We start from the raw sequence: 18,327 nt of genomic DNA on the forward strand, positions 1-18,327 counted from the left end.
AGCTGTCTTCTTTAAAATTTTTAATTATATTTTACTATTATTACTACTATTATTTGTGTGTCTGTCTGTCTGTGTGTAGGACTGCATATGGAAGTCAGAACTTGCAAGAATTGGTCCTCTCCTTACACCTATGAAATCATCAGGATTGGAAGCAGTTCTCTTTACCAGCTAAACTATCACATCAGCCAAGTACTGTATCTTTTTTTTAATAAGTAGAAAAAATTTAATTCATAAAAAATGAAGGAAAACATTTACACAGATCCACAGAAGATATAATAGGATGCAAACAAGTGGTTAAAACAAATGAAACAGTGCTTAATAATAATAAATAAGGAAAACTGCAACAATGTCTGTTTTCTAATTTGCCTATTAGGTTAAGAAACATGACACATAATGCTAGCATTCCAGTTTGGCAAATTTGTGGGGAAAAGACATTGTTACTCTGGGAATGCAAGGATAAACTGGCATAATAGTTTTGGGGAATAATTTGGTATTGTTTGTAAAACTCTGAATGGTATACCATTTGAACAAAATTTTATGCATATAGGATTATATCGTATTTATAATGCCACTCCCTATGTGCCATCTTCAGAGGACGACAGGGACCAATAGTACAACATCAGTTGAGGCCAGAGGCTTAGAAGCTCTTTGGAGGATTGCTGACTTGAGTCTGAAGGAGCTGGAGCTTGGTGTTCACCCACCCACTATGTCATCAACTGCAATTGTTCAGGAAGAAAGTAGCTGCCTGGGCTGGGGAGGTGTTTCAGCAGTCAGAGTCCGTGCGACTCTTTCAGACAACCTGTGTTTGGTTCCCAGCTTCCCCCTTAGATGCTCGCTTCGCCTTAAGTCTAGCACAGGGGATCTGATGCCCTCTTCCGTTTTGCACAGCACTGAAAATTTGTGACAATATTGATGATAACATTAGCAACCTTTATTGTAAGCAACCTTCAACAAATACTTTTCCTTTAGCTAAGCGAGGCTGCTGAGGGGTGGGGAGGGGGTCAAGCCTGTCAGACCCTTGGATGGACAGCTGTCAATCCCTTCTCTTCTCAGTTGTCTTGAGTGCCGAGCTGGCAATGAAACAGGTCCTCTTTTGGCGACTAGCCCGGCGTGGCAGTGTGGCTGCTTCGTACCCTTCACAGTTATTCTGAGAATGGTCCACTCCAGCTGCCGAGAGCTCTGAACCCTGATTTCTGCTCTGGGAGACTTTGCTCCATTCAGGACTGCTCCAGACAAACTGTACTTACTTTGGAAGAGTTCTCTTCAGCCGAGCCATTCTTGGTGAACTCTTAATGATGGTGACAGATTGAGGGGGCAGAAGGACACTTCCCCTGTGACTCCACTGTGGCCTCAGGGACATTGGAATGATGGTGCCAATCATCAGCTTACATTAGCATGCTGTGCTCCTGACACACCCACTCTGGGTAGGTAATTTAGCTACACCTGATTTTTTTCTTTTTAGTCAGTTGAAACATTATGTCCAACAAATGTGGTTCTGCTTTTTATTTTGCCTCTGTGTCACTAGTAGAATGGGCTAAGCTCTTCACCGGAAGAGAAAGCAGCCACAGTACTGGCAGCAGCAGTAACAGCAGTGGGGTGCTGTTAACTTGACACAAGCTAGAGGAGGGAGACTCAATTAAGGAAATGCTTCAGTAATTTTGGGCAAGCTTGTAGGGCATATTCTTAATTAGTGATTGATGAGGGGAGGGCTCAGGCCATCCCTGGGCTGGTGCTCCTGGGTTCTATAAGAAAGCAGGCTGGAGAAGCCATAGAGGGTGAGCCAGTAAGAAGCACCCTTCTATGATCTCTGCATCAGCTTCTACCTCCAAGTTCCTGCCTTGCTTGAGTTCTTGTCCTGACTTCCTTTAATGATGGACTATGATCTGGAAGAGTAAGCCAAATAAACCCTTTCCTCCCCAAACTGCTTTTGGTCATGGTGTTTCATCAAAGCAATGGAAACCTTAACTAAGACAGGTGGTCATAGCAACAGCACCAACAGTGCCATAGCAGCATCATCATAACTATAGCTGTGAGAAAGCAGCCGAAGAGTTCTAGAGAGGACATGGGCAGAAAGCACAGGGAGAAGAGACAGCCAAGGGAGAGGATCCAGAAAGAAGGTCAGGTCAAGATTGCAGCAGGCTGAAGACTGTGTAGAGTCAAGGATAAGTTTGAGAGAGCTGTCAATCCTTAAGGACCAAGGGTCCCAACACCCAAGGCCTGAGAGTTGCAACACTAACTTTTGTTGGGGAGTGAGGGTCTGTATTAGTGAGGGTTCTCTAGAGTCACAGAACTTATGGGTAGTCTCTATATAGTAAAGGAATTTGTTGATGACTTACAGTCGGGAGTTTAACTCCCAACAATGGTCAGCAGCAGCTGTGAATGGAAGTCCAAGGATCTAGCAGTTGCTTAGTCCCACACAGCAAGCAGGCGAAGGAGAGAGAGGGAGTCTTCCTTCTTCTAATGTCCTTATGTAGGTCTCCAGCAGAAGGTGTAGCCCAGATTAAAGGTGTGTGCCACCACACTTTTAATCCCAGATGATCTTGAACTCGGAGATCTCCTTGTCTTAATCTTCTGGAATTCATAGCCACTGTGCCTCAAGATCTCCATACCAAGATCCAGGTCAGAAACTTCTATCTCCCATCCTCCAGATTATGATCACTGGTGAGCCTTTCAATTCCGGATTGTAGTTCATTCCAGATATAGTCAAGTTGACAACTAGGAATAGCCACTACAGGGTCTTAGCATGTAGTGCTTCGAAGATATAACATTAGAAGAAGCTAACTGTTGCTAAGACTAGCCACGGCTGAGAATCAAGGCTGTAAAGTGTCAGGTCACTGGGATTCAAGGCTCAGAGAAGTAGCTTCTAACCTGAGTATGTACGTCTGTAGTCTCTAAATCCAGGAGCCATACGCCTTGAGTTCAGAGCTGGGGATTACAAAGCACTGTATGCTAAATTCATAGTCTTTGGCACTCAAAGGGCCCAGGACTGCCAGCTTTCAAAGAGCTACTGCTTGTCTAGATGATTTCAATCTGAGGAGAGGAAAATAACCCCAGCCAGCTGATTGAAAACAGGTGGGAACAGGATATGTGCTCTAGAACCCAGAAATCTGGCCCACAATGCTCTCCCGATGGCCACTGCGCTTTCCCACAGGCAGCCTGTCTCTTTGCATCACTGCATATCCCGTTCTTCCCTCTGTTTTCCATTCTCCTCCTGATATTTCTGGCTACTGTTTACTTCTAATTCCTGTTCCCATGTAATTTTGGCTCACATAGGAGTATCATGGCTTCTTTGGTTTTAATACTTACTGTACAGTGGGGTTTTTATGGCCTGGAAACAGTAGGAACGAGACCAAGCCACATATTACAGAATCTACTGGCAAGAGTTCTGTACTGGAACATCAACCCAGACTGGCCAACTTGTATCAAATGCAGCCAGTGCTGACAGGCTACTTATAAGTAAAGCGGGCATCGGGTTTGTGTTGCTTTGTGGGATAGTTTGATGATTGTCCCTTAGTCATGGGTATAGTTCTTTTCCTTGTATGCAGGCACATTAGTCTTGTTTCACGAGCTAAAGGTTGGTGACTTCATCCAGGAATGGCCAAGTGCCTCCTCTTGATGCACTCGCCATCTCCTTCAAGGATTCCCAGTGCAACCAGCCAGGCATTGCTGAGTCCACTCCGGTTGCTGGTGTTGTCGTGCATAAATGTCCTGGCCCTGTGACAGCTGGAACACTTGTCATGCACGAGGGTGGAGTAGAAGCATAGCTCACTCAGGCAAAAGCCCCACTTAACTCTGTATTGTGGTCTTAGATGAGTCTTTTCTCAAATGATCAACATGTCCACATTCAGAACTGAGGACAGTCAGACTCAAAGGTTGGTACAGTGAAGGAGACAGACGAAGATAAAGACAACTTTTAACCCACTATCAGCTTCAGAAAAAAAGTCAGTGTTTGTTTGCTTTATTTTTAATAGTATTTTGTAAGTGATGTCTGTGTGTGTGTTTGTGTGTGTGTATGTGAGTATGTATGTGTGTGGATGTGGATGTGCGATTGTGTGTGAGTGCACATGTGTGTGACTGTGTGTGTATGAGTATATGTGTAAGCATGTGTAAGTGTGTATGTATGCGTGTGAATGTATATGTGTGATTGTCTATATGTATGTGTGAGTGAGTGTGTGTTAGTACAAATGTATGTGAGTGTGTGAGTGTGTATGTGTGTATGTGTCTGTGAGTGTGTGTGTATGTGAGGGTATGTATATGTGTGTATGTATATGTATGAGTGTGCGTATGTGTGTGAGTGTGTATATGTGTGTCAATGTGTGCATATGAGTATCTGTATGTGTGTGTGTGTGTGAGTGTGTGAGTGTGTATGAGTATGTGTGTGTGCACACACGCACACAAGTTGATGCATGTGTGCCATGCTATCTGTTTAGAGGTCACAGGACAACTTAACCTTGGGAGTTGGTTTTGGCTTCCCCTTTATGAAGGCAGCTCTTTCTTGTTTTCAACCCCTGTGTTATGTTCTCTAGGATAGCTGGCTCAAGCTTCTAGGTGAATCTATTTTCTCTGCCTCCCAGATTACCACAGGAGTGCTGAGCCTGGCTTTCTATGTGACTTATGGGAATCGGACTTGGATTAGCAAGCTTGCTCAGAGTTAATATTTTTGTCTCTGTGATAAAAATGTGACAGGTCTGGCTAATGTTAATGGTCAGCTTGATTTCATCTGGAATCATCTAAACCCTAAGCAGCTGGACGTGCCTATGAGGGATTTTCTCAGTTGGATCATTTGAGGTGGGAAGGCCTACCCTGAATCTGGGCTGTACCTTTTGAGGGCAGTCCACTTAAGAGCTTTTGATTTTTGCCTGCTTGCCTTTACTCTTGCTGGCATGTTCATCTATCTTGTTATTGAGGCATTTTTTCACTGTTATTAGAACCAATTTCTTTGGGATTCTAGTGTAGACTTTAGGATCTAGGAATTCCCTAGACTCTAGCACCAGATTGGGGCTGCAAAACCATCCAGTCTCTTGGATTAACAACTGCCAGATAGCTAGCCTTTCTCTTGGGAGGCAGCCATTGTTGGATTGCCTGGGCCACAGCCTGTAAGCCACTCTATTAAGTTCCCTTAATACACACACACACACACACACACACACACACACACACACACACACTACACACACACACACACACACACACACACACATTTATATCCCATCAGCTCTGTCCCTTTAGAGAACTGATTAATACAATAGATTATGGAAGAAACAGTTTATTTTGGTTTACAGTTCCAGAGGGAGAGTTCATGAAGGCAAGAAGACACAGAGCAGGAAACGTGAGAGGCCACACTGTCTTGAAGAGAGAAAACTGGAAGCCTGAGGCTTGAACTCTGAATGCTCAACCCAAGCCTCCAGCGAGGTCTCCACCAACCTCTTAAAGAGCCTATCAGTCAGGACCAAGCGATCAAATACTCCAGACTATGGGGAACATTTCTCATGCAAATCACTTTGCTTCACGAGTATTTGTATCTCCTGAACCGTCTTCCTAGGCCAAAAGTCAGTGATTCTAACAGAAATGAGCTTCATATTTCTGCAATATTACCTATGCTATTGTCAAGGAAGCTTGCACACATCAGAAATGTTACCTCATAGTAAACCTAGTGGGGTTGGGACCCTGCTCAGCCAGATCTCCTGGGGTCAAGGCTGATGCCAAGGGATTTCCAAGGGCATTTATTTCATGAAGCCTTTCCTTGGTTTCAGCTTCCCTCTGTCTTTGTTTTTTTTTTTTTGTTTTGTTTTGTTTTTTGTTTTTTGTTTTTTGTCTTTTTATTTCTGTGGCCATCTCAGATCTTGCTAGTTTTAGCCTGGTCTGGTTATAAGAGAATCCTTGCCTGTAAACATTGTTGCCTTGAGGCCTAATCTAGTGTTTATGACAAACACTGTTTTGAGCATATAAAGATGGCGACAGAAGAAACTGCACACATGCTTTTAATGTGTGTTGGGCTAAGGGCCCGTGGCTGCATCCCTCTTCGTCACCTGTGTCTGTCTCTTGTGTGTCTCAGTTTCATTTCGTGTCTATTGCGAACTGCCATGAAACGGGGCGGAAAGCAAAGCCTTGAAACTTGGTGGAAAGGTTCTAACAGCTTGCATTCATTTGTAAACAGCAATAAGCAAATGCATGGTGGAATGGGCCCATACTCACTCACACACACTCTTCACTAACCTTTCCAGTACGGCAGATGTGGCTTGGCTCTGGCAGCCCACAGGTGAATTCGCATCCATGTTTCTTGCTTTTCGGATCCACTGGAGTTAGACCACAGCGGCAGTGCAGGCTTTGTGATTTGACCATACCAGACCAGAGTTTTTAAGCTAAATTCAGCCAATTACAACTGGGGCGTTCCACACATAACTTCATGGGCTCTCTGTATCAGTCGCACGCACACAAGCTCTCTATGGATTGGTTATCTGGGGCCGAGGGCAAGGTCTGTGGAATCATCCCAACTCATGCTTGGGCAGCAGGCATGAGTTGTTCTTATCATTCACACTCACTCTGGAGCTATGCCTCGAGTGCAGCCACTGTGGCGGCTTTACAGCATGGGGAAAATGCCTTCTGAGGCCATGTGTTCTTTACAACCTCACAGGCTTTCTGACCTCGCCTTTTTGATCATGACAGCCTTCGCGTGAGATTTTGTGATTCAAATGCTTTGACAAGAAAATCTGCTGCACACATCTTATATTTAAGACAGTCTTCTCTTGATTCGGATGTCTTCATCTGGCCCAATCTGTCTTCTGGGGAGGTTCATGCAGTCTTCTACGGCTGGGGAAAGAGCCATCTAGTCCTTGCCACTGTGCTGGGAACCCAATGTAGGAATGGTCAAGAGAAAGCACCTCTTAGCTGCAACCCCAGGCCTCTCCTACACCTCCAGTTCCCACATACACACTCTCACCAGACAAGAGCACGTCCTAACAGGGCAAGTATGCAGATGGAGAAGTTGCAAGGAAACGAGCAGATGAAACAGTCTTGATTCTAATGTGAAGAAATGCTGTGATGTTTACAAGTGGGATCACCAGTGTCCCCTAGGAAGATCACAGAGAGAGAAAGAAGATGGAACTAGCAGAGAATTTGATATCCAGCCAATTCAGAGGGTAAGAGGAGCCAGGCCCTCGGGATGCTGAGATGAGAACCTAATAAAACGGCAATTGATGCAATCAAGAGCAACTATAGGGTTGGATGTCAGAACGAATTTGAAAAGGCTGGGTATTGACTCTCCAAGGCTGGCACACGGCGGGCCCTACTCTTTCTATTTGCAAATTCAAGTGAATTTCATGGATTGCCAATAAATTTATACTTTCTGAATTGTTGGACTTTTCTCTTGGTGTACATAAAGGGTAATTGTAAATGATATTTATTTAGGGTGTATGGAGGGCATGCACAAGCCAGAACACACATGTGAAGGTCAAAGGACAACTTGTGGAAGTCAGTTCTCTTCTTCCAGTATGTTTGTCACAAAATCAAACTCAGGTCATTAGGTTGGTGGCAGGCACATTTACCTGCTGAGCTAACCCGTGAGCCCCAAGGAAAGAAAAAAAAAACTTAACTATAGAAAAATCTTTATTCTGTCTTTAGAAGATACTGAAAAACACTTCCTTCATTCTGATCTTTCTTCCTTGTAGTTTTTCCTTTCTTTAAAAATCTATCTATCTATCTATCTATCTATCTATCTATCTATCTATCTATCTATCTATCTGCCCGCCCGCCCGCCCGCCCGTCCATCTGTCCATCCATCCATCCATCCATCCATCCATCCATCCATCCATCCATCTATCTATCTATCTATCTATCTATCTATCTATCTATCTATCTATCTATCAAATCCATCCATCCATCCATCCATTCCATCCATCCATCCATCCATTCCATCTATCTATCTATCTATCTATCTATCTATCTATCTATCTATCTATCTATCTATCTATCAAATCTATCTATCCATCCATCCATCCATCCATCCATCCATCCATCTATCTATCCATCCATCCATCTATCTATCCATTCATCCATCCATCCATCCCTCTATCTATCTATTTTTCTATTTATCTTATGTTGTGGGTCTTTTGCCTGTGTATATGTCTGTGTATATGTCTTGCATATGTACCTGAGGAAGCCAAAGAGGGTGTCAGGTCTCCTGGAGCTCCAGATGGTTGGGAGCTGCCACATAGGAACTGGAAACTGAACCCAGGTTCTCTGGAAGAGCAGCCAGTGCTCTGACGTGCTGAGCCATCTCTCCAGCCTTTACTTTGTCTCTTCCTTTCACCAGGCAGTCATAGCAAGGTAAAGCTAACTACCTCCTTTCCAGCCACTAGTGGTTGTAAGGGGATGGTTCTGATACTAAGGCCTGGTTCCTTAATTGCTTCTTGATTTGTCAATAAAGAAGGTTGAAAGCCAATTGCTGGGCAGAAGGAATAAGTGGGACTTCCAGGTCCCAGGAGGAAAAGGAGACACAGGAAAGGAGAGAAGGGCCTTTTCTACCATGCTTTGGAGGAATGGGGTTGTAGCAGTCATGTAAGGCATTGGGAGAGTTAGGGCTGTTGGCATCTGCTATAGGCGCGTGGCCAAAAATGTTTGGCAGGGGCTAATTGGAACAAGCCATTAAACTTAGGGCAGAAGGAAAGCTGGAGATAATAAGTTGGTAAGGACACACATTTCCAGGCAGGAGATATTTGCAACCAGCAGTTGTATCAGCAGGAAAACTAAGGCAACAAGGCTGAGTATGTGTCTTTTATCTGTAGATTCAAGGGTCTCAGGAGTGGGCTGGTGGTTGGATCCCTCCTGGAGCAAAGGTGGGTAGAAAAGGAAGTTTGGTTAGGCCTGGTTGCAACTGATCCCGGATCTAAGCAAGGTGTAAGAAAAGGGAACTAGGGGGTTAGTAGTGCAGCCACAGTCCCAGGCAAAGGGGGTAGAAAGTTTTTAAAACTACCGGAAACAAGTAGTCAGAAACTCAGAGCTTTTCAATCTCTCGAAAGAAGATGATGTTCATGAATATGTTGTCAGGAAGTCCTTAGACAGAAGAGCATGGTCAGGATTGAAGCTCCCGAGATGCAGCACCTCGTTACTCTGTGTGTCCTGCAACACAAAGACTGATGTATTACAGCTCTATAGAAACAACACACTAAGCAAAGAAGGAGGCTGCAGAATATTCTAAACTTTTAGCCAAGAGAATTGAGGAAGCCAGGGAAAAGAGCCAGGAACAGATTTCTAAGAGATGTAGTCTGAAAAATAAGTCTTAAAGAGTAATGAATAAATTATCAGATCTCTTAAAAATGTTGTTGTTGCTGTTGTTTCTGTTTTTTGAGATTGCTTGAGAACTCACTTGTCCATCTTGGACTATAAATTCACACACACACACACACACACACACACACACACACACACACTCACACATACATACACAGCCCACACTATGTGCTTTTTTTTTCTAGATTTATTTATTTTATGTGTGTGAGTACACTATAGCTGTCTTCAGACACATCAGAAGACCGCATCAGATCCCATTACAGATGGTTGTGAGCCACTATGTGTTTGCTGGGAATTGAACTCAGGACCTCTGGAAGAGCAGTCAGTGCTCTTAACCACTGAGCCATCTCTCCAGCCCTATGTGCTTTCTTTAAGTCAACTTAATTTTCTCCTTAAGCCTCCATTTGGTAGATCCTGGGAAATTCCACCTTTACTGGTTTTTGTCCAAGGTGGCCATAGGCAACAGCAGGGGCTAGGAGCTTTATGTGATACCTGGAGAACACTCAGTGCCACCCACCTGAGTAGGTCTAACTCCAGGTTCTGAATAGGATTGCTATGTGAGGAAGGGACTCGTTCCACGACGAAGTCTCACCATCTCCCCACAGAGCCACTCTCAGTTTAGCAGGGACTAGCTGATGCGGCAAGATGAAACTTAGCTGTTGTGTTCAGTAGTGGTCAGTTCTGGAAGCTATTTGAGGGCTCCTGAAAATGTCTGGTGATTGGAAGAAAGATCACAGGCTCCATAACTTAACCAGTTATTCACCAAGGTAGAAATGTGGAAGCGTTTGTGTTCATAAAAGGTAACAATGTCATCTTTACTAATTGTCAATACCCACAAACCCTTCATCCTATTAGAAAACAATTCATTGTTTTATCTCCTTTTGCAGGAATTACTGAGTGTAGGAGTGCTTATTATGAAGTCACTCCTGGCCAGGAAAACAAAAATAAAAATAAATAGCTCCTAAGGTCAGTCTCTGAACAACCTTGAGCCATTCACGCTAGGCCAGGTTTTTGTTTTCTCTTTCTCTCTCTCTCAAACACAATACCTTCATCAACTATTTGGGGATTTTACATAGTGCACCCCAATCACACTCACTTCTCAGTCCCCAGGTGTTCCTCTCAACCCTTGTGATTTCTTCCCTGAAAAAAAAAATACCACGTCCAATTTGTGTTGCCCATATACTCACTGAGCATGGCCAAACTTCCAGCGGCCAGCCCCTTAAAGATAAGCGAGTCCTTTCCTACCACCGGCAACCATCAGTTATGGAGAGTTACACCTCTGCATCCGTATCACAGTTTGGAAGTGTTCTTATGGATGGTTTCCTATCAAGGATGCTACTTTTGAGAGAGGAGGGAGGTTGTCACGGGAGCCTTCTGTGTCTCTCTTCCTCAACTGTGAATCTGCAGTGACCCATACAACTGCAGAGGACACTGCCTTGTCCTTATGACCAGTGGGAGCACGTGGACTTCCACATGTCTCTGTCGGTTTCTTAGAGCAAACTTTTCAGATACTGTCATGAGTCATCTGGAAGTCCATGCTGATTGGCTGAGCGTCAACTAAGGCTGCACCAGTGTCTCACAGATCCACGCTCACGAATTCAAGCTCAAAAGCATGTTTTCTTTTTATTGCTTTTTATTAAAATTTTTTTTTCAGAACCTTCGGTTAATCTCAGTGTTAAGTCCAGAGTCCTCTGACTCTATCCAATATTGACAGTTAGATACTGATCCCTCTTTCCTTCTGGAGCCCAATGACTTGCTGGGACCAGGCCATGCTTGCTGTAGCTCTCAGGCCTTTACTGAGAATGTCACTAACTGTGGTACTTTCCTGGGAATCCCTGCCAAGCACGATGCCAAGTTCAGCATCTGGCTCCTCTCCTGCCCCGTCTAAGAGAGCTGCCAAACTTGCCAGCCAGTTTTGGTTCCCTTCTCTCCTGAACCCAGCTCCCAAGACTGCACACGGCACCACCAGGCTCATTGTAAGGGATCTGTCTATCTTGTTTCTCTAAGCTCCAAGTCCTGGCAGACGATGTTAACATCTTTCTGTGATTTGTACAGTCTAAATTGGGCTTTGCCATGAATTAGCTACACAATGTAAAAACAACAACGACAACAACAACACTACTTCATTTCTCTGAATCATGGGTTTCCTCACTTATAAAATGAGGAGTTGAACTAACCGAGAGTTGCCAAAGGCCTGACAGCCTCCAGCCTTCCTTGGTTCCTTATGCTTATGTTGCCCAGGACATGGTTGACATCCAAGAACACACCTAGTGGATTTAATTAAGTGGAAATTTTAAGCAAGGAAAGGCTATATGTCCCAGAGAATCCTGGATGAATGGCTTGGGGCAGAGCAACACTTCATGGTGTTGGACAGGTTTATTTTTTGGTGCCTACCCCTCACCCCCATCCCCCATCTCTCCCAGACCTGCTCTTTCTGGCTGCATTTTTCAGCTCCTCTCAGTGCTAGGAGTCCCCCCCCCCCCCCGCCATTCTCTTCGAGGAAAATACGGGTCCAAGGGTGGTGGTGGTGGTGGTGGTGCAGGGTGATAAAGAAAAAGAAAATGAAAGAAAGAGAGGTCTACCGAAGAGGGTGGGACTGAAACGCATGTGGGTGTGGCTGGGGTGGGGAGCAGAATTTGAGGTTATAATCTGGAGGGATGAGACTCTTCAGAAAGATCTGCCACAGCAGCCCAGTCCCCAGAACAGTAAATAGATGAAGATGGTTATTCTGTTTCAGATCTGTGGTGCTGTGAACAGCCATTTTGAACACAGCTCTCACGGCCTGTGGAAGTAGAGCCCTGATTTGTTTATGACTGGGACATGCTCTTCTCGTGGCATTATGATTGCCTTCATTTTCTAGGCTGCTTGAAGCAACTTAATATGGCTGGACCTTGCAGAGGATACATACAGCCAGGTGTGCAGAAAGCAAGCGTGGTCCAGGTAGGGACACACCCCTCAGGGATCCCTTGTCCTTTTGGAGGCTCCTCCAGGTGCCCAGGGCCATGGGAGTCTGGCCACAGATGGGGTGTTCATAGTCTCAGGGACATCTCCCTCAAACAGCCTAGCTTCTTCCATAGGTAGGGACTCTCAGCCTTCTCAAAAGCAAGTCTCAGAAAGAAAACCCTAGAAGATCAAAGAATTTATGACTTCAAGGTGACAACTACCAATTTTCAGGATTTTTTTCCCAAATTACTGGGTACCATAAGCGGGGTGACCTCAGGCATCAAATGGCATGGCACTGTGCAACGATTTGGAGTCAGAAGCTTCTAGCGGGAGTTCCAGCTCTGGAACTCGTCTGTGTTGCCCATAGCAGTCCACCTAATGAAACTTCAGCCCTGTGGGTAAAAAGGTAACCATTCTCTGGCCCAGAAAGCTGTGCTGAGCAGTTACTCTGCAGTAAGGTGGTCTGATGGTACCTAAAGGATGCCATCTGTAGTAGAGGGGTCCTTCTGTAGTAGTCGTTCCTCTGGATACTCTGGAACTCAGGAGGGAACCAAATCTAGAGACAGTGACAGAGTCCTCTGCTAATGTTCTTCAAGTCTCCATCCCTGATAAGGAACCATCACAGGTACTAATTTTTCTCTTGCTGAAGCACCCAGCCTGTAGATGTCTCTGGGTTACAGTGTCAGAGGTTTTGCATTCTGAGTGGGCCTGGGGATCTGCTCTATGATCATCTCTCCCTTCTTCTGTAGGAGGATCATATGGACTTCTTAGCTAGTCTTTCTTCTCTTCTTTGTGTGTATGGGGGTATGTGCGAGTTAGTGTGTGTGAGTATGGACACGTGTGTGCAATACAGTACTTGTGTGTGGAAGTCAGAAAATAACTTCGGGGATCAGAATTCACCTTCTACCTTTGAGACAGGCACATTTAAAAACTGTTATTTCCCGTGTATACCAGACAAGCTGACCCTGAAGTTCATGGCACTTGCCTGTCTCTGCTTGCTGTCCTTCTGGAGAAACACTGGGATTAATTACAGATGTGTGCAGCTGTGCCCAGCTTTACTTGGGCCTGGGGATTTGAACCCAGGCCCTCACACTTATAATGGCAAGTGTTTGACTAACTGAATCATTATCTCAGATCAATTTGTCTTCCTCAAGGGCATAGTAAATACTGACTGTATTCTGTGACATGTTTCTTTTTAAAGGCCCAAGTTTCTAGAATGCTCTTTTTGAAGAAGTAAGGTACAGAAATGAGCTGTACTGTTAAGAATTGTTACGGTTTGGATTTTGGAACACTCCACTAAGTCCTGTGTGTTAATGGTTTGGTACCTAAGAGAAGTTCTGTCAGAGTTAGTGGAACCAGAAGAGATGGGACTGTCAGAGGTCTTTAGCCTTTGAGGTGTGTGTTGCCTGGCTGCAGCCTCTGAGAACCTACCTTGTTGTGGGAAATATTAAAAAAGTGGTAACGGGTGGCGAACCAATGTGTTGGGCAAGGATCCTCTAGAAATTTAAGATTATTAGCCTGAGATTTATTTATTTATTTATTTATTTATTTATTTATTTATTTATTTATTTATTTATTTTTAAGTGAGTAGCTGGATGGTGCTGAGATGAGTCACGTGGACTCAAGCAGGAATGTGAAGGTTCTCCCCCCCAACCCCCCGGAACAACAGTAACTCAATAGCTGGGCCCCATGGGGAAGAGAGTTGTTGGCAGTAGTGCGGGAAGCCTGCCTGCTCATTTTTTAATATTTCCCGCAACACTATCCCTTGCCTTTTCTCCTTCCAGGATGAGGTGAGCAGGTAGTTTTTCCCCACCACATCCTGCCACATGACTTTCTTCCTCATCAAGGCAAAAGCAAGGCCAACTGGTCATAGATTGGAACACCCAGAAGCTTAGCCAGAATAACTCCTTTCTCTTTATAAACTGACTGTCTCGGAGATTTCCATCTCACTGGGACACCAACCAGCAAGAATTCTATAACTTACTACATTCTAGCCCTGTGGGGAAAGCGATGAATACTTAAAAAAAAAAACCAAGTGAAGTCAAGCATGATGGGCCTCACCTGGAACCCCAGGGCTTGGAAAACTGACATAGGATTGCAATGGATCCTAGAATGACCTGCAGAGATTGTGTTTAAAAACAACAACAACAATAAACCTCTCCATACAACAAGAATAACCCTCAAAACTCAAACCGACAAAAGAAGTGCTGAAACAAAAACTGACTAAGTCAAAATCCTATACCCAAATACGTTAGTATACATTACAGATTCTTCATTGACATATGACATATGACAATGAGGCATTTGACTCTGTGACTCTGAGAGTCACAGGTAGTTAATGATAGCCATTAGAACTACAGTTTTTCCCACTATTGGCAAATACATTATATGGGGTCATCATTAGTAGCATACATAATTAACTGTCCATAGCACCACTTTCCTGACATCTAAATAGTCCCTCCCCAAATCATATGACCACAGGAGACAATGGCCATTTGCTGTCTGATGTGCTCAATTCCAAAATTTTGTTTGATCGCCTTCATTTTTAGAAAACTTAGAAAATTATCTGTTTTCCACCTTCCTTACTTTCTTAGCTCCCATAGCAACCACTTCCAGAAGTTCTGTGAGAAAACTGGACAACGCAATGGATATAAGGATTATCAGGTGCTGACCCAACAAGCATCAGTAGACGAGGTGGCTCTTCCAGACCTGCTCTGGGCTGGGTCTGTTTGCCCGTCCTTCATCCACCAACACTAACTGCACCTTGAGAATGCAAAGGCTCAGAGGGGTCACATCACCTGCTCCATGTCACATGACACTGGAGTTCGCAGCTTTGAAACCCATGGTAGATTTTCATAGGTGGAAATAGAGGAAATAGAGGGAAGAGGACAGAAGAGGCCCCAGGAAATTGAAAGTAGATTACTGGATAAAATATCTTGCAATTAATTACTAGGCAGATGGCCCGAGTACAAGGATGTTTGAGATGAGCAGCCAGGGATGGTAGTCCATTGGAAACAGCAGAAAGCCATCTCTGGCCACTGAGAGCTAGCCTAGGTCAGAAGCAAAAAGTAACTTCTAGAAAACATCTGCACAGTAAGTGAGTGTGTGTTACAAATTCTATAATGTAGCTACAGAAGTGGAAGCCTCCATGCTAAGCCTAGGGTCCACACCCAAGAGAAAGCCTCCAGGATGAGCGATGTCTGGATCAAAAGGAAGTATAAAGGAGATCCTGCTGCCCCATGGACGAAGGGGCCTCTGAGTTCTAGAGTCAAAGAATAGAGCACAGAGGGTTTGGCAGTGTTTTGGTGAATCAGGATTCTTTCAGCTTCCTCTGCTCTTTGTAAGTTGGAAACCAAGGGGGCTATTTCCTTTATTGGCCCCTGTGAGGTTTAGATGACCAGATAATCCAGGGTAAGACAGAAGATCACATCAGGCTGAGTCAGGCCAGATGGGCAGGGGCTGTGTCATGCAGTACAGCTCCCTGAGACAGCTAGAGACACTGGATCGACAGGGTGGTAGAGGCAGAAGTCGAGCTGAGACTCTAAATGAGGAATAGTTGACGTAGTGGAACAAACATATAACCTTCTCTTCCAAGATGGGTGGGGTGCAGGAGATGGCATGATGTACAGAAAGCAGAGAAACTGGAGACCAGCTCTCAAGATGAAGGATTAGTGCCTGGATGAAGGGTCTCATGGGTGGCTGACCAGCCTAGAAAGGTTGTTTGAAGCCATGGCTGAGTCCTTTATTGGAGAAGATAATGATACACAAACTTCTGTTTCAGTGAAAGGAATTTGAGGCACTCTATGTGTTGGAACCCTCACTCAGCAGGTGTTCCTTAGCCCAGCCTGAGGTCCCGAGGTGGTGTGGGCACACCCCATGCCTTGAGGAGAAGCTGTGCAGGAAAAGATGCTAACCCCAAGTCCCACTTGATTTAGGAACATGGTAGACCTCGGTGCATTCCTCTGCCCCACACATTTGCTCGTATAATCCCTGTATGCAGGCTTGCCCTCGCCTGGTCAGCTGTGAGGAGGTGGACATCTATTTTGGATTAGACACTTTGGTTCTTAGTGCTGCCTTTGCCGTTTGTGGAGTGTAGGGGCTGTGTGCATGGGGGAGGATCGGCCAGTGCCAGTGCCATTGCTTTAAAGCCCAAGGTGAGCTCATTCTTAGCTTTTAAACTTGGGGTGGTTCCCCCATCATGCTCAGAACAAAGCCTGTAGTTCTTAAAGCAGCCTACATATCTGCACCCTCTAATGACTCCCCTTGACCTCTGCTCAGGTCTCTCAGAACCCCTGCAACTTTCCAGACACTCTTTGCCTGGGACATTTTGCACCCATAGTTCCTAGTCTGCACAAAGCTGCATCACTCACCCCTCATCCCCGAAAAGCCCTCAGCTGTCCGATCTTGCCAACCCTCCTTCCCGACTGGGTTTTTCTTCTCAGCCTTTCTCAACCTTGTCCATTTTCTGCCTCGTGTCACTTGAGAGCTATACATAGGGATTTGAGTCTGCTTTCTTGCCTGGCACTCACCTGTTACCTGTTGAGCCAGGAGACCAGGTCTGGTGCTGAGGAAGGCATTAACCAACAGGTGGTGTTGGCCAGTTATTTCTCATCTTTGGCCCTCAGTTTCTTTGTTTTGAAGTGGACATTGGAAGCCAGGTGTGGTGGCACATGCCTACAGTCCAAGCTTCTGGAAGACTGAAACGTGAGGGTCAGGAGGCCTGGGTCATCCTTGATGGCTTAATAGAATCCTGACTTGAAAACCAACCAACCAACCAACCCCCCAAGCAACTAACTAACCAATCAACCACCCAACCACCCAACCACCCACCCAACCAACCAACCAACCAACCGACTACCCACCTAGCCAACCAACCACCCATTCAACCAACCAACCACCCAACTGCCCACCAACTACCCAACCACCCAACCACCCACCCACCCACCTACCTACCCACCCAACCAACTAACCAACCAACCACCCACCTAACCAACTAACCAACCAAAAAATCCTAAGTAAATAAATAATTAATTTTTAAAAAAACCAGGCGGGCGCTTAAATAGGTGATTTCTCTGTATTGCTACCTACTTGAAGATATACGAAGTCCCTGTCTTCAAGGGACTTAGACTCTAAGTAAGGAGTCTCAAGAGTAACCGAAGGGAGTGGAGATGTGTGACCCTGACAGAGGACCCGAGGAGGAGGGCTTGCTCTGGCAAGTCTACTGTGGTTTCTAGAAGTCTGAATTGGGGCGTCGTAAGCCTTTGCAGTAGGATCCAGGTCTGACTCTGGCTATGTTGTGAAGTGCTTCCCAGGCTCTGCACTCTCACCGCGGTGGGGGAGGGGTTGTGGGCCCAGAGCCCCCCCCCCCCCCCCCGCGGCCCTCCCTCCCCGCATCTCATAAGAAGGAGCCACAGTCACAAACCTGCAGGCCCACATCTTGAACTCATTTGCCAGCACGAGGGAGTCTGGTTTTCTGTCACAGTCCAAGGCCGGTGTTTACTCAGCTTCTCCTCTCCCCAGCCCAGGGAAAGATAACTGAACTTGATGGATAACCACTAATTGGATCATTACCTTCATTTCGAAATGATTGCCCCTGGCCACTGGGGGCATTCATTCTGTGCTGGGGCCCCTTCGGTCCTGTAGGTCCCCGCCAGCTCAGACCCCAGCAGGACTATGACCCCACAAGGGCTCACAGCTGTGCTCTTCCTAGGCCCTCCGCCAGCCTGATCCTCCCACGCCAGCTTCCAGCTTCGATGCCTAGCCGGGCCCGGGTGCACCTTGCTCCCTGCAGGGGTGCCTTCTTAGTCTTTCTTCTCAGTGGACCCTGGAAACACTAGCTCCAGTTGTCCCGTCCTGCCCTTGCTGAGTGCCACCTCCCGAGTTCTTTGCCTGTCTGATGTGCACAAAGCACTTCCCTGGAAGAGAAGCCAATTATTTTTAAAAGTTTTTTTTTCCTTAAAGATTAATTAAATAATTTATTTATTTTTATTTATGTGCATGGGTGTGAGCCTGTGGGAGTTTATGCGCACCACATGTATACAGAAAACCCCGGAGTCCAGAGAAGGGTATTTGTGAATACCCTGGAACTGGAATAAC

At 45.4% G+C, this 18,327-nt stretch overlaps 1 long non-coding RNA gene across 2 annotated transcripts in view; it reads left to right on the forward strand.

Moving 5' to 3' along the window:
* CJ186046Rik overlaps window positions 1-7,350 on the forward strand; it is a 38,528-nt gene extending 31,178 nt beyond the window's left edge. For both annotated transcript variants that reach the window (XR_001782258.2, XR_001782255.2), the window contains 3 exons: window positions 80-189; window positions 1,054-1,424; window positions 5,283-7,350. This is a non-coding gene — a long non-coding RNA (Riken cDNA CJ186046 gene). The remainder of the gene's footprint in view (window positions 1-79; window positions 190-1,053; window positions 1,425-5,282) is intronic.
* Window positions 7,351-18,327: the final 10,977 nt, after the last annotated feature.

The sequence above is a fragment of the Mus musculus genome, chromosome 17, assembly GCF_000001635.26.
Source record: "Mus musculus strain C57BL/6J chromosome 17, GRCm38.p6 C57BL/6J".
Lineage (NCBI taxonomy): Eukaryota > Metazoa > Chordata > Mammalia > Rodentia > Muridae > Mus > Mus musculus.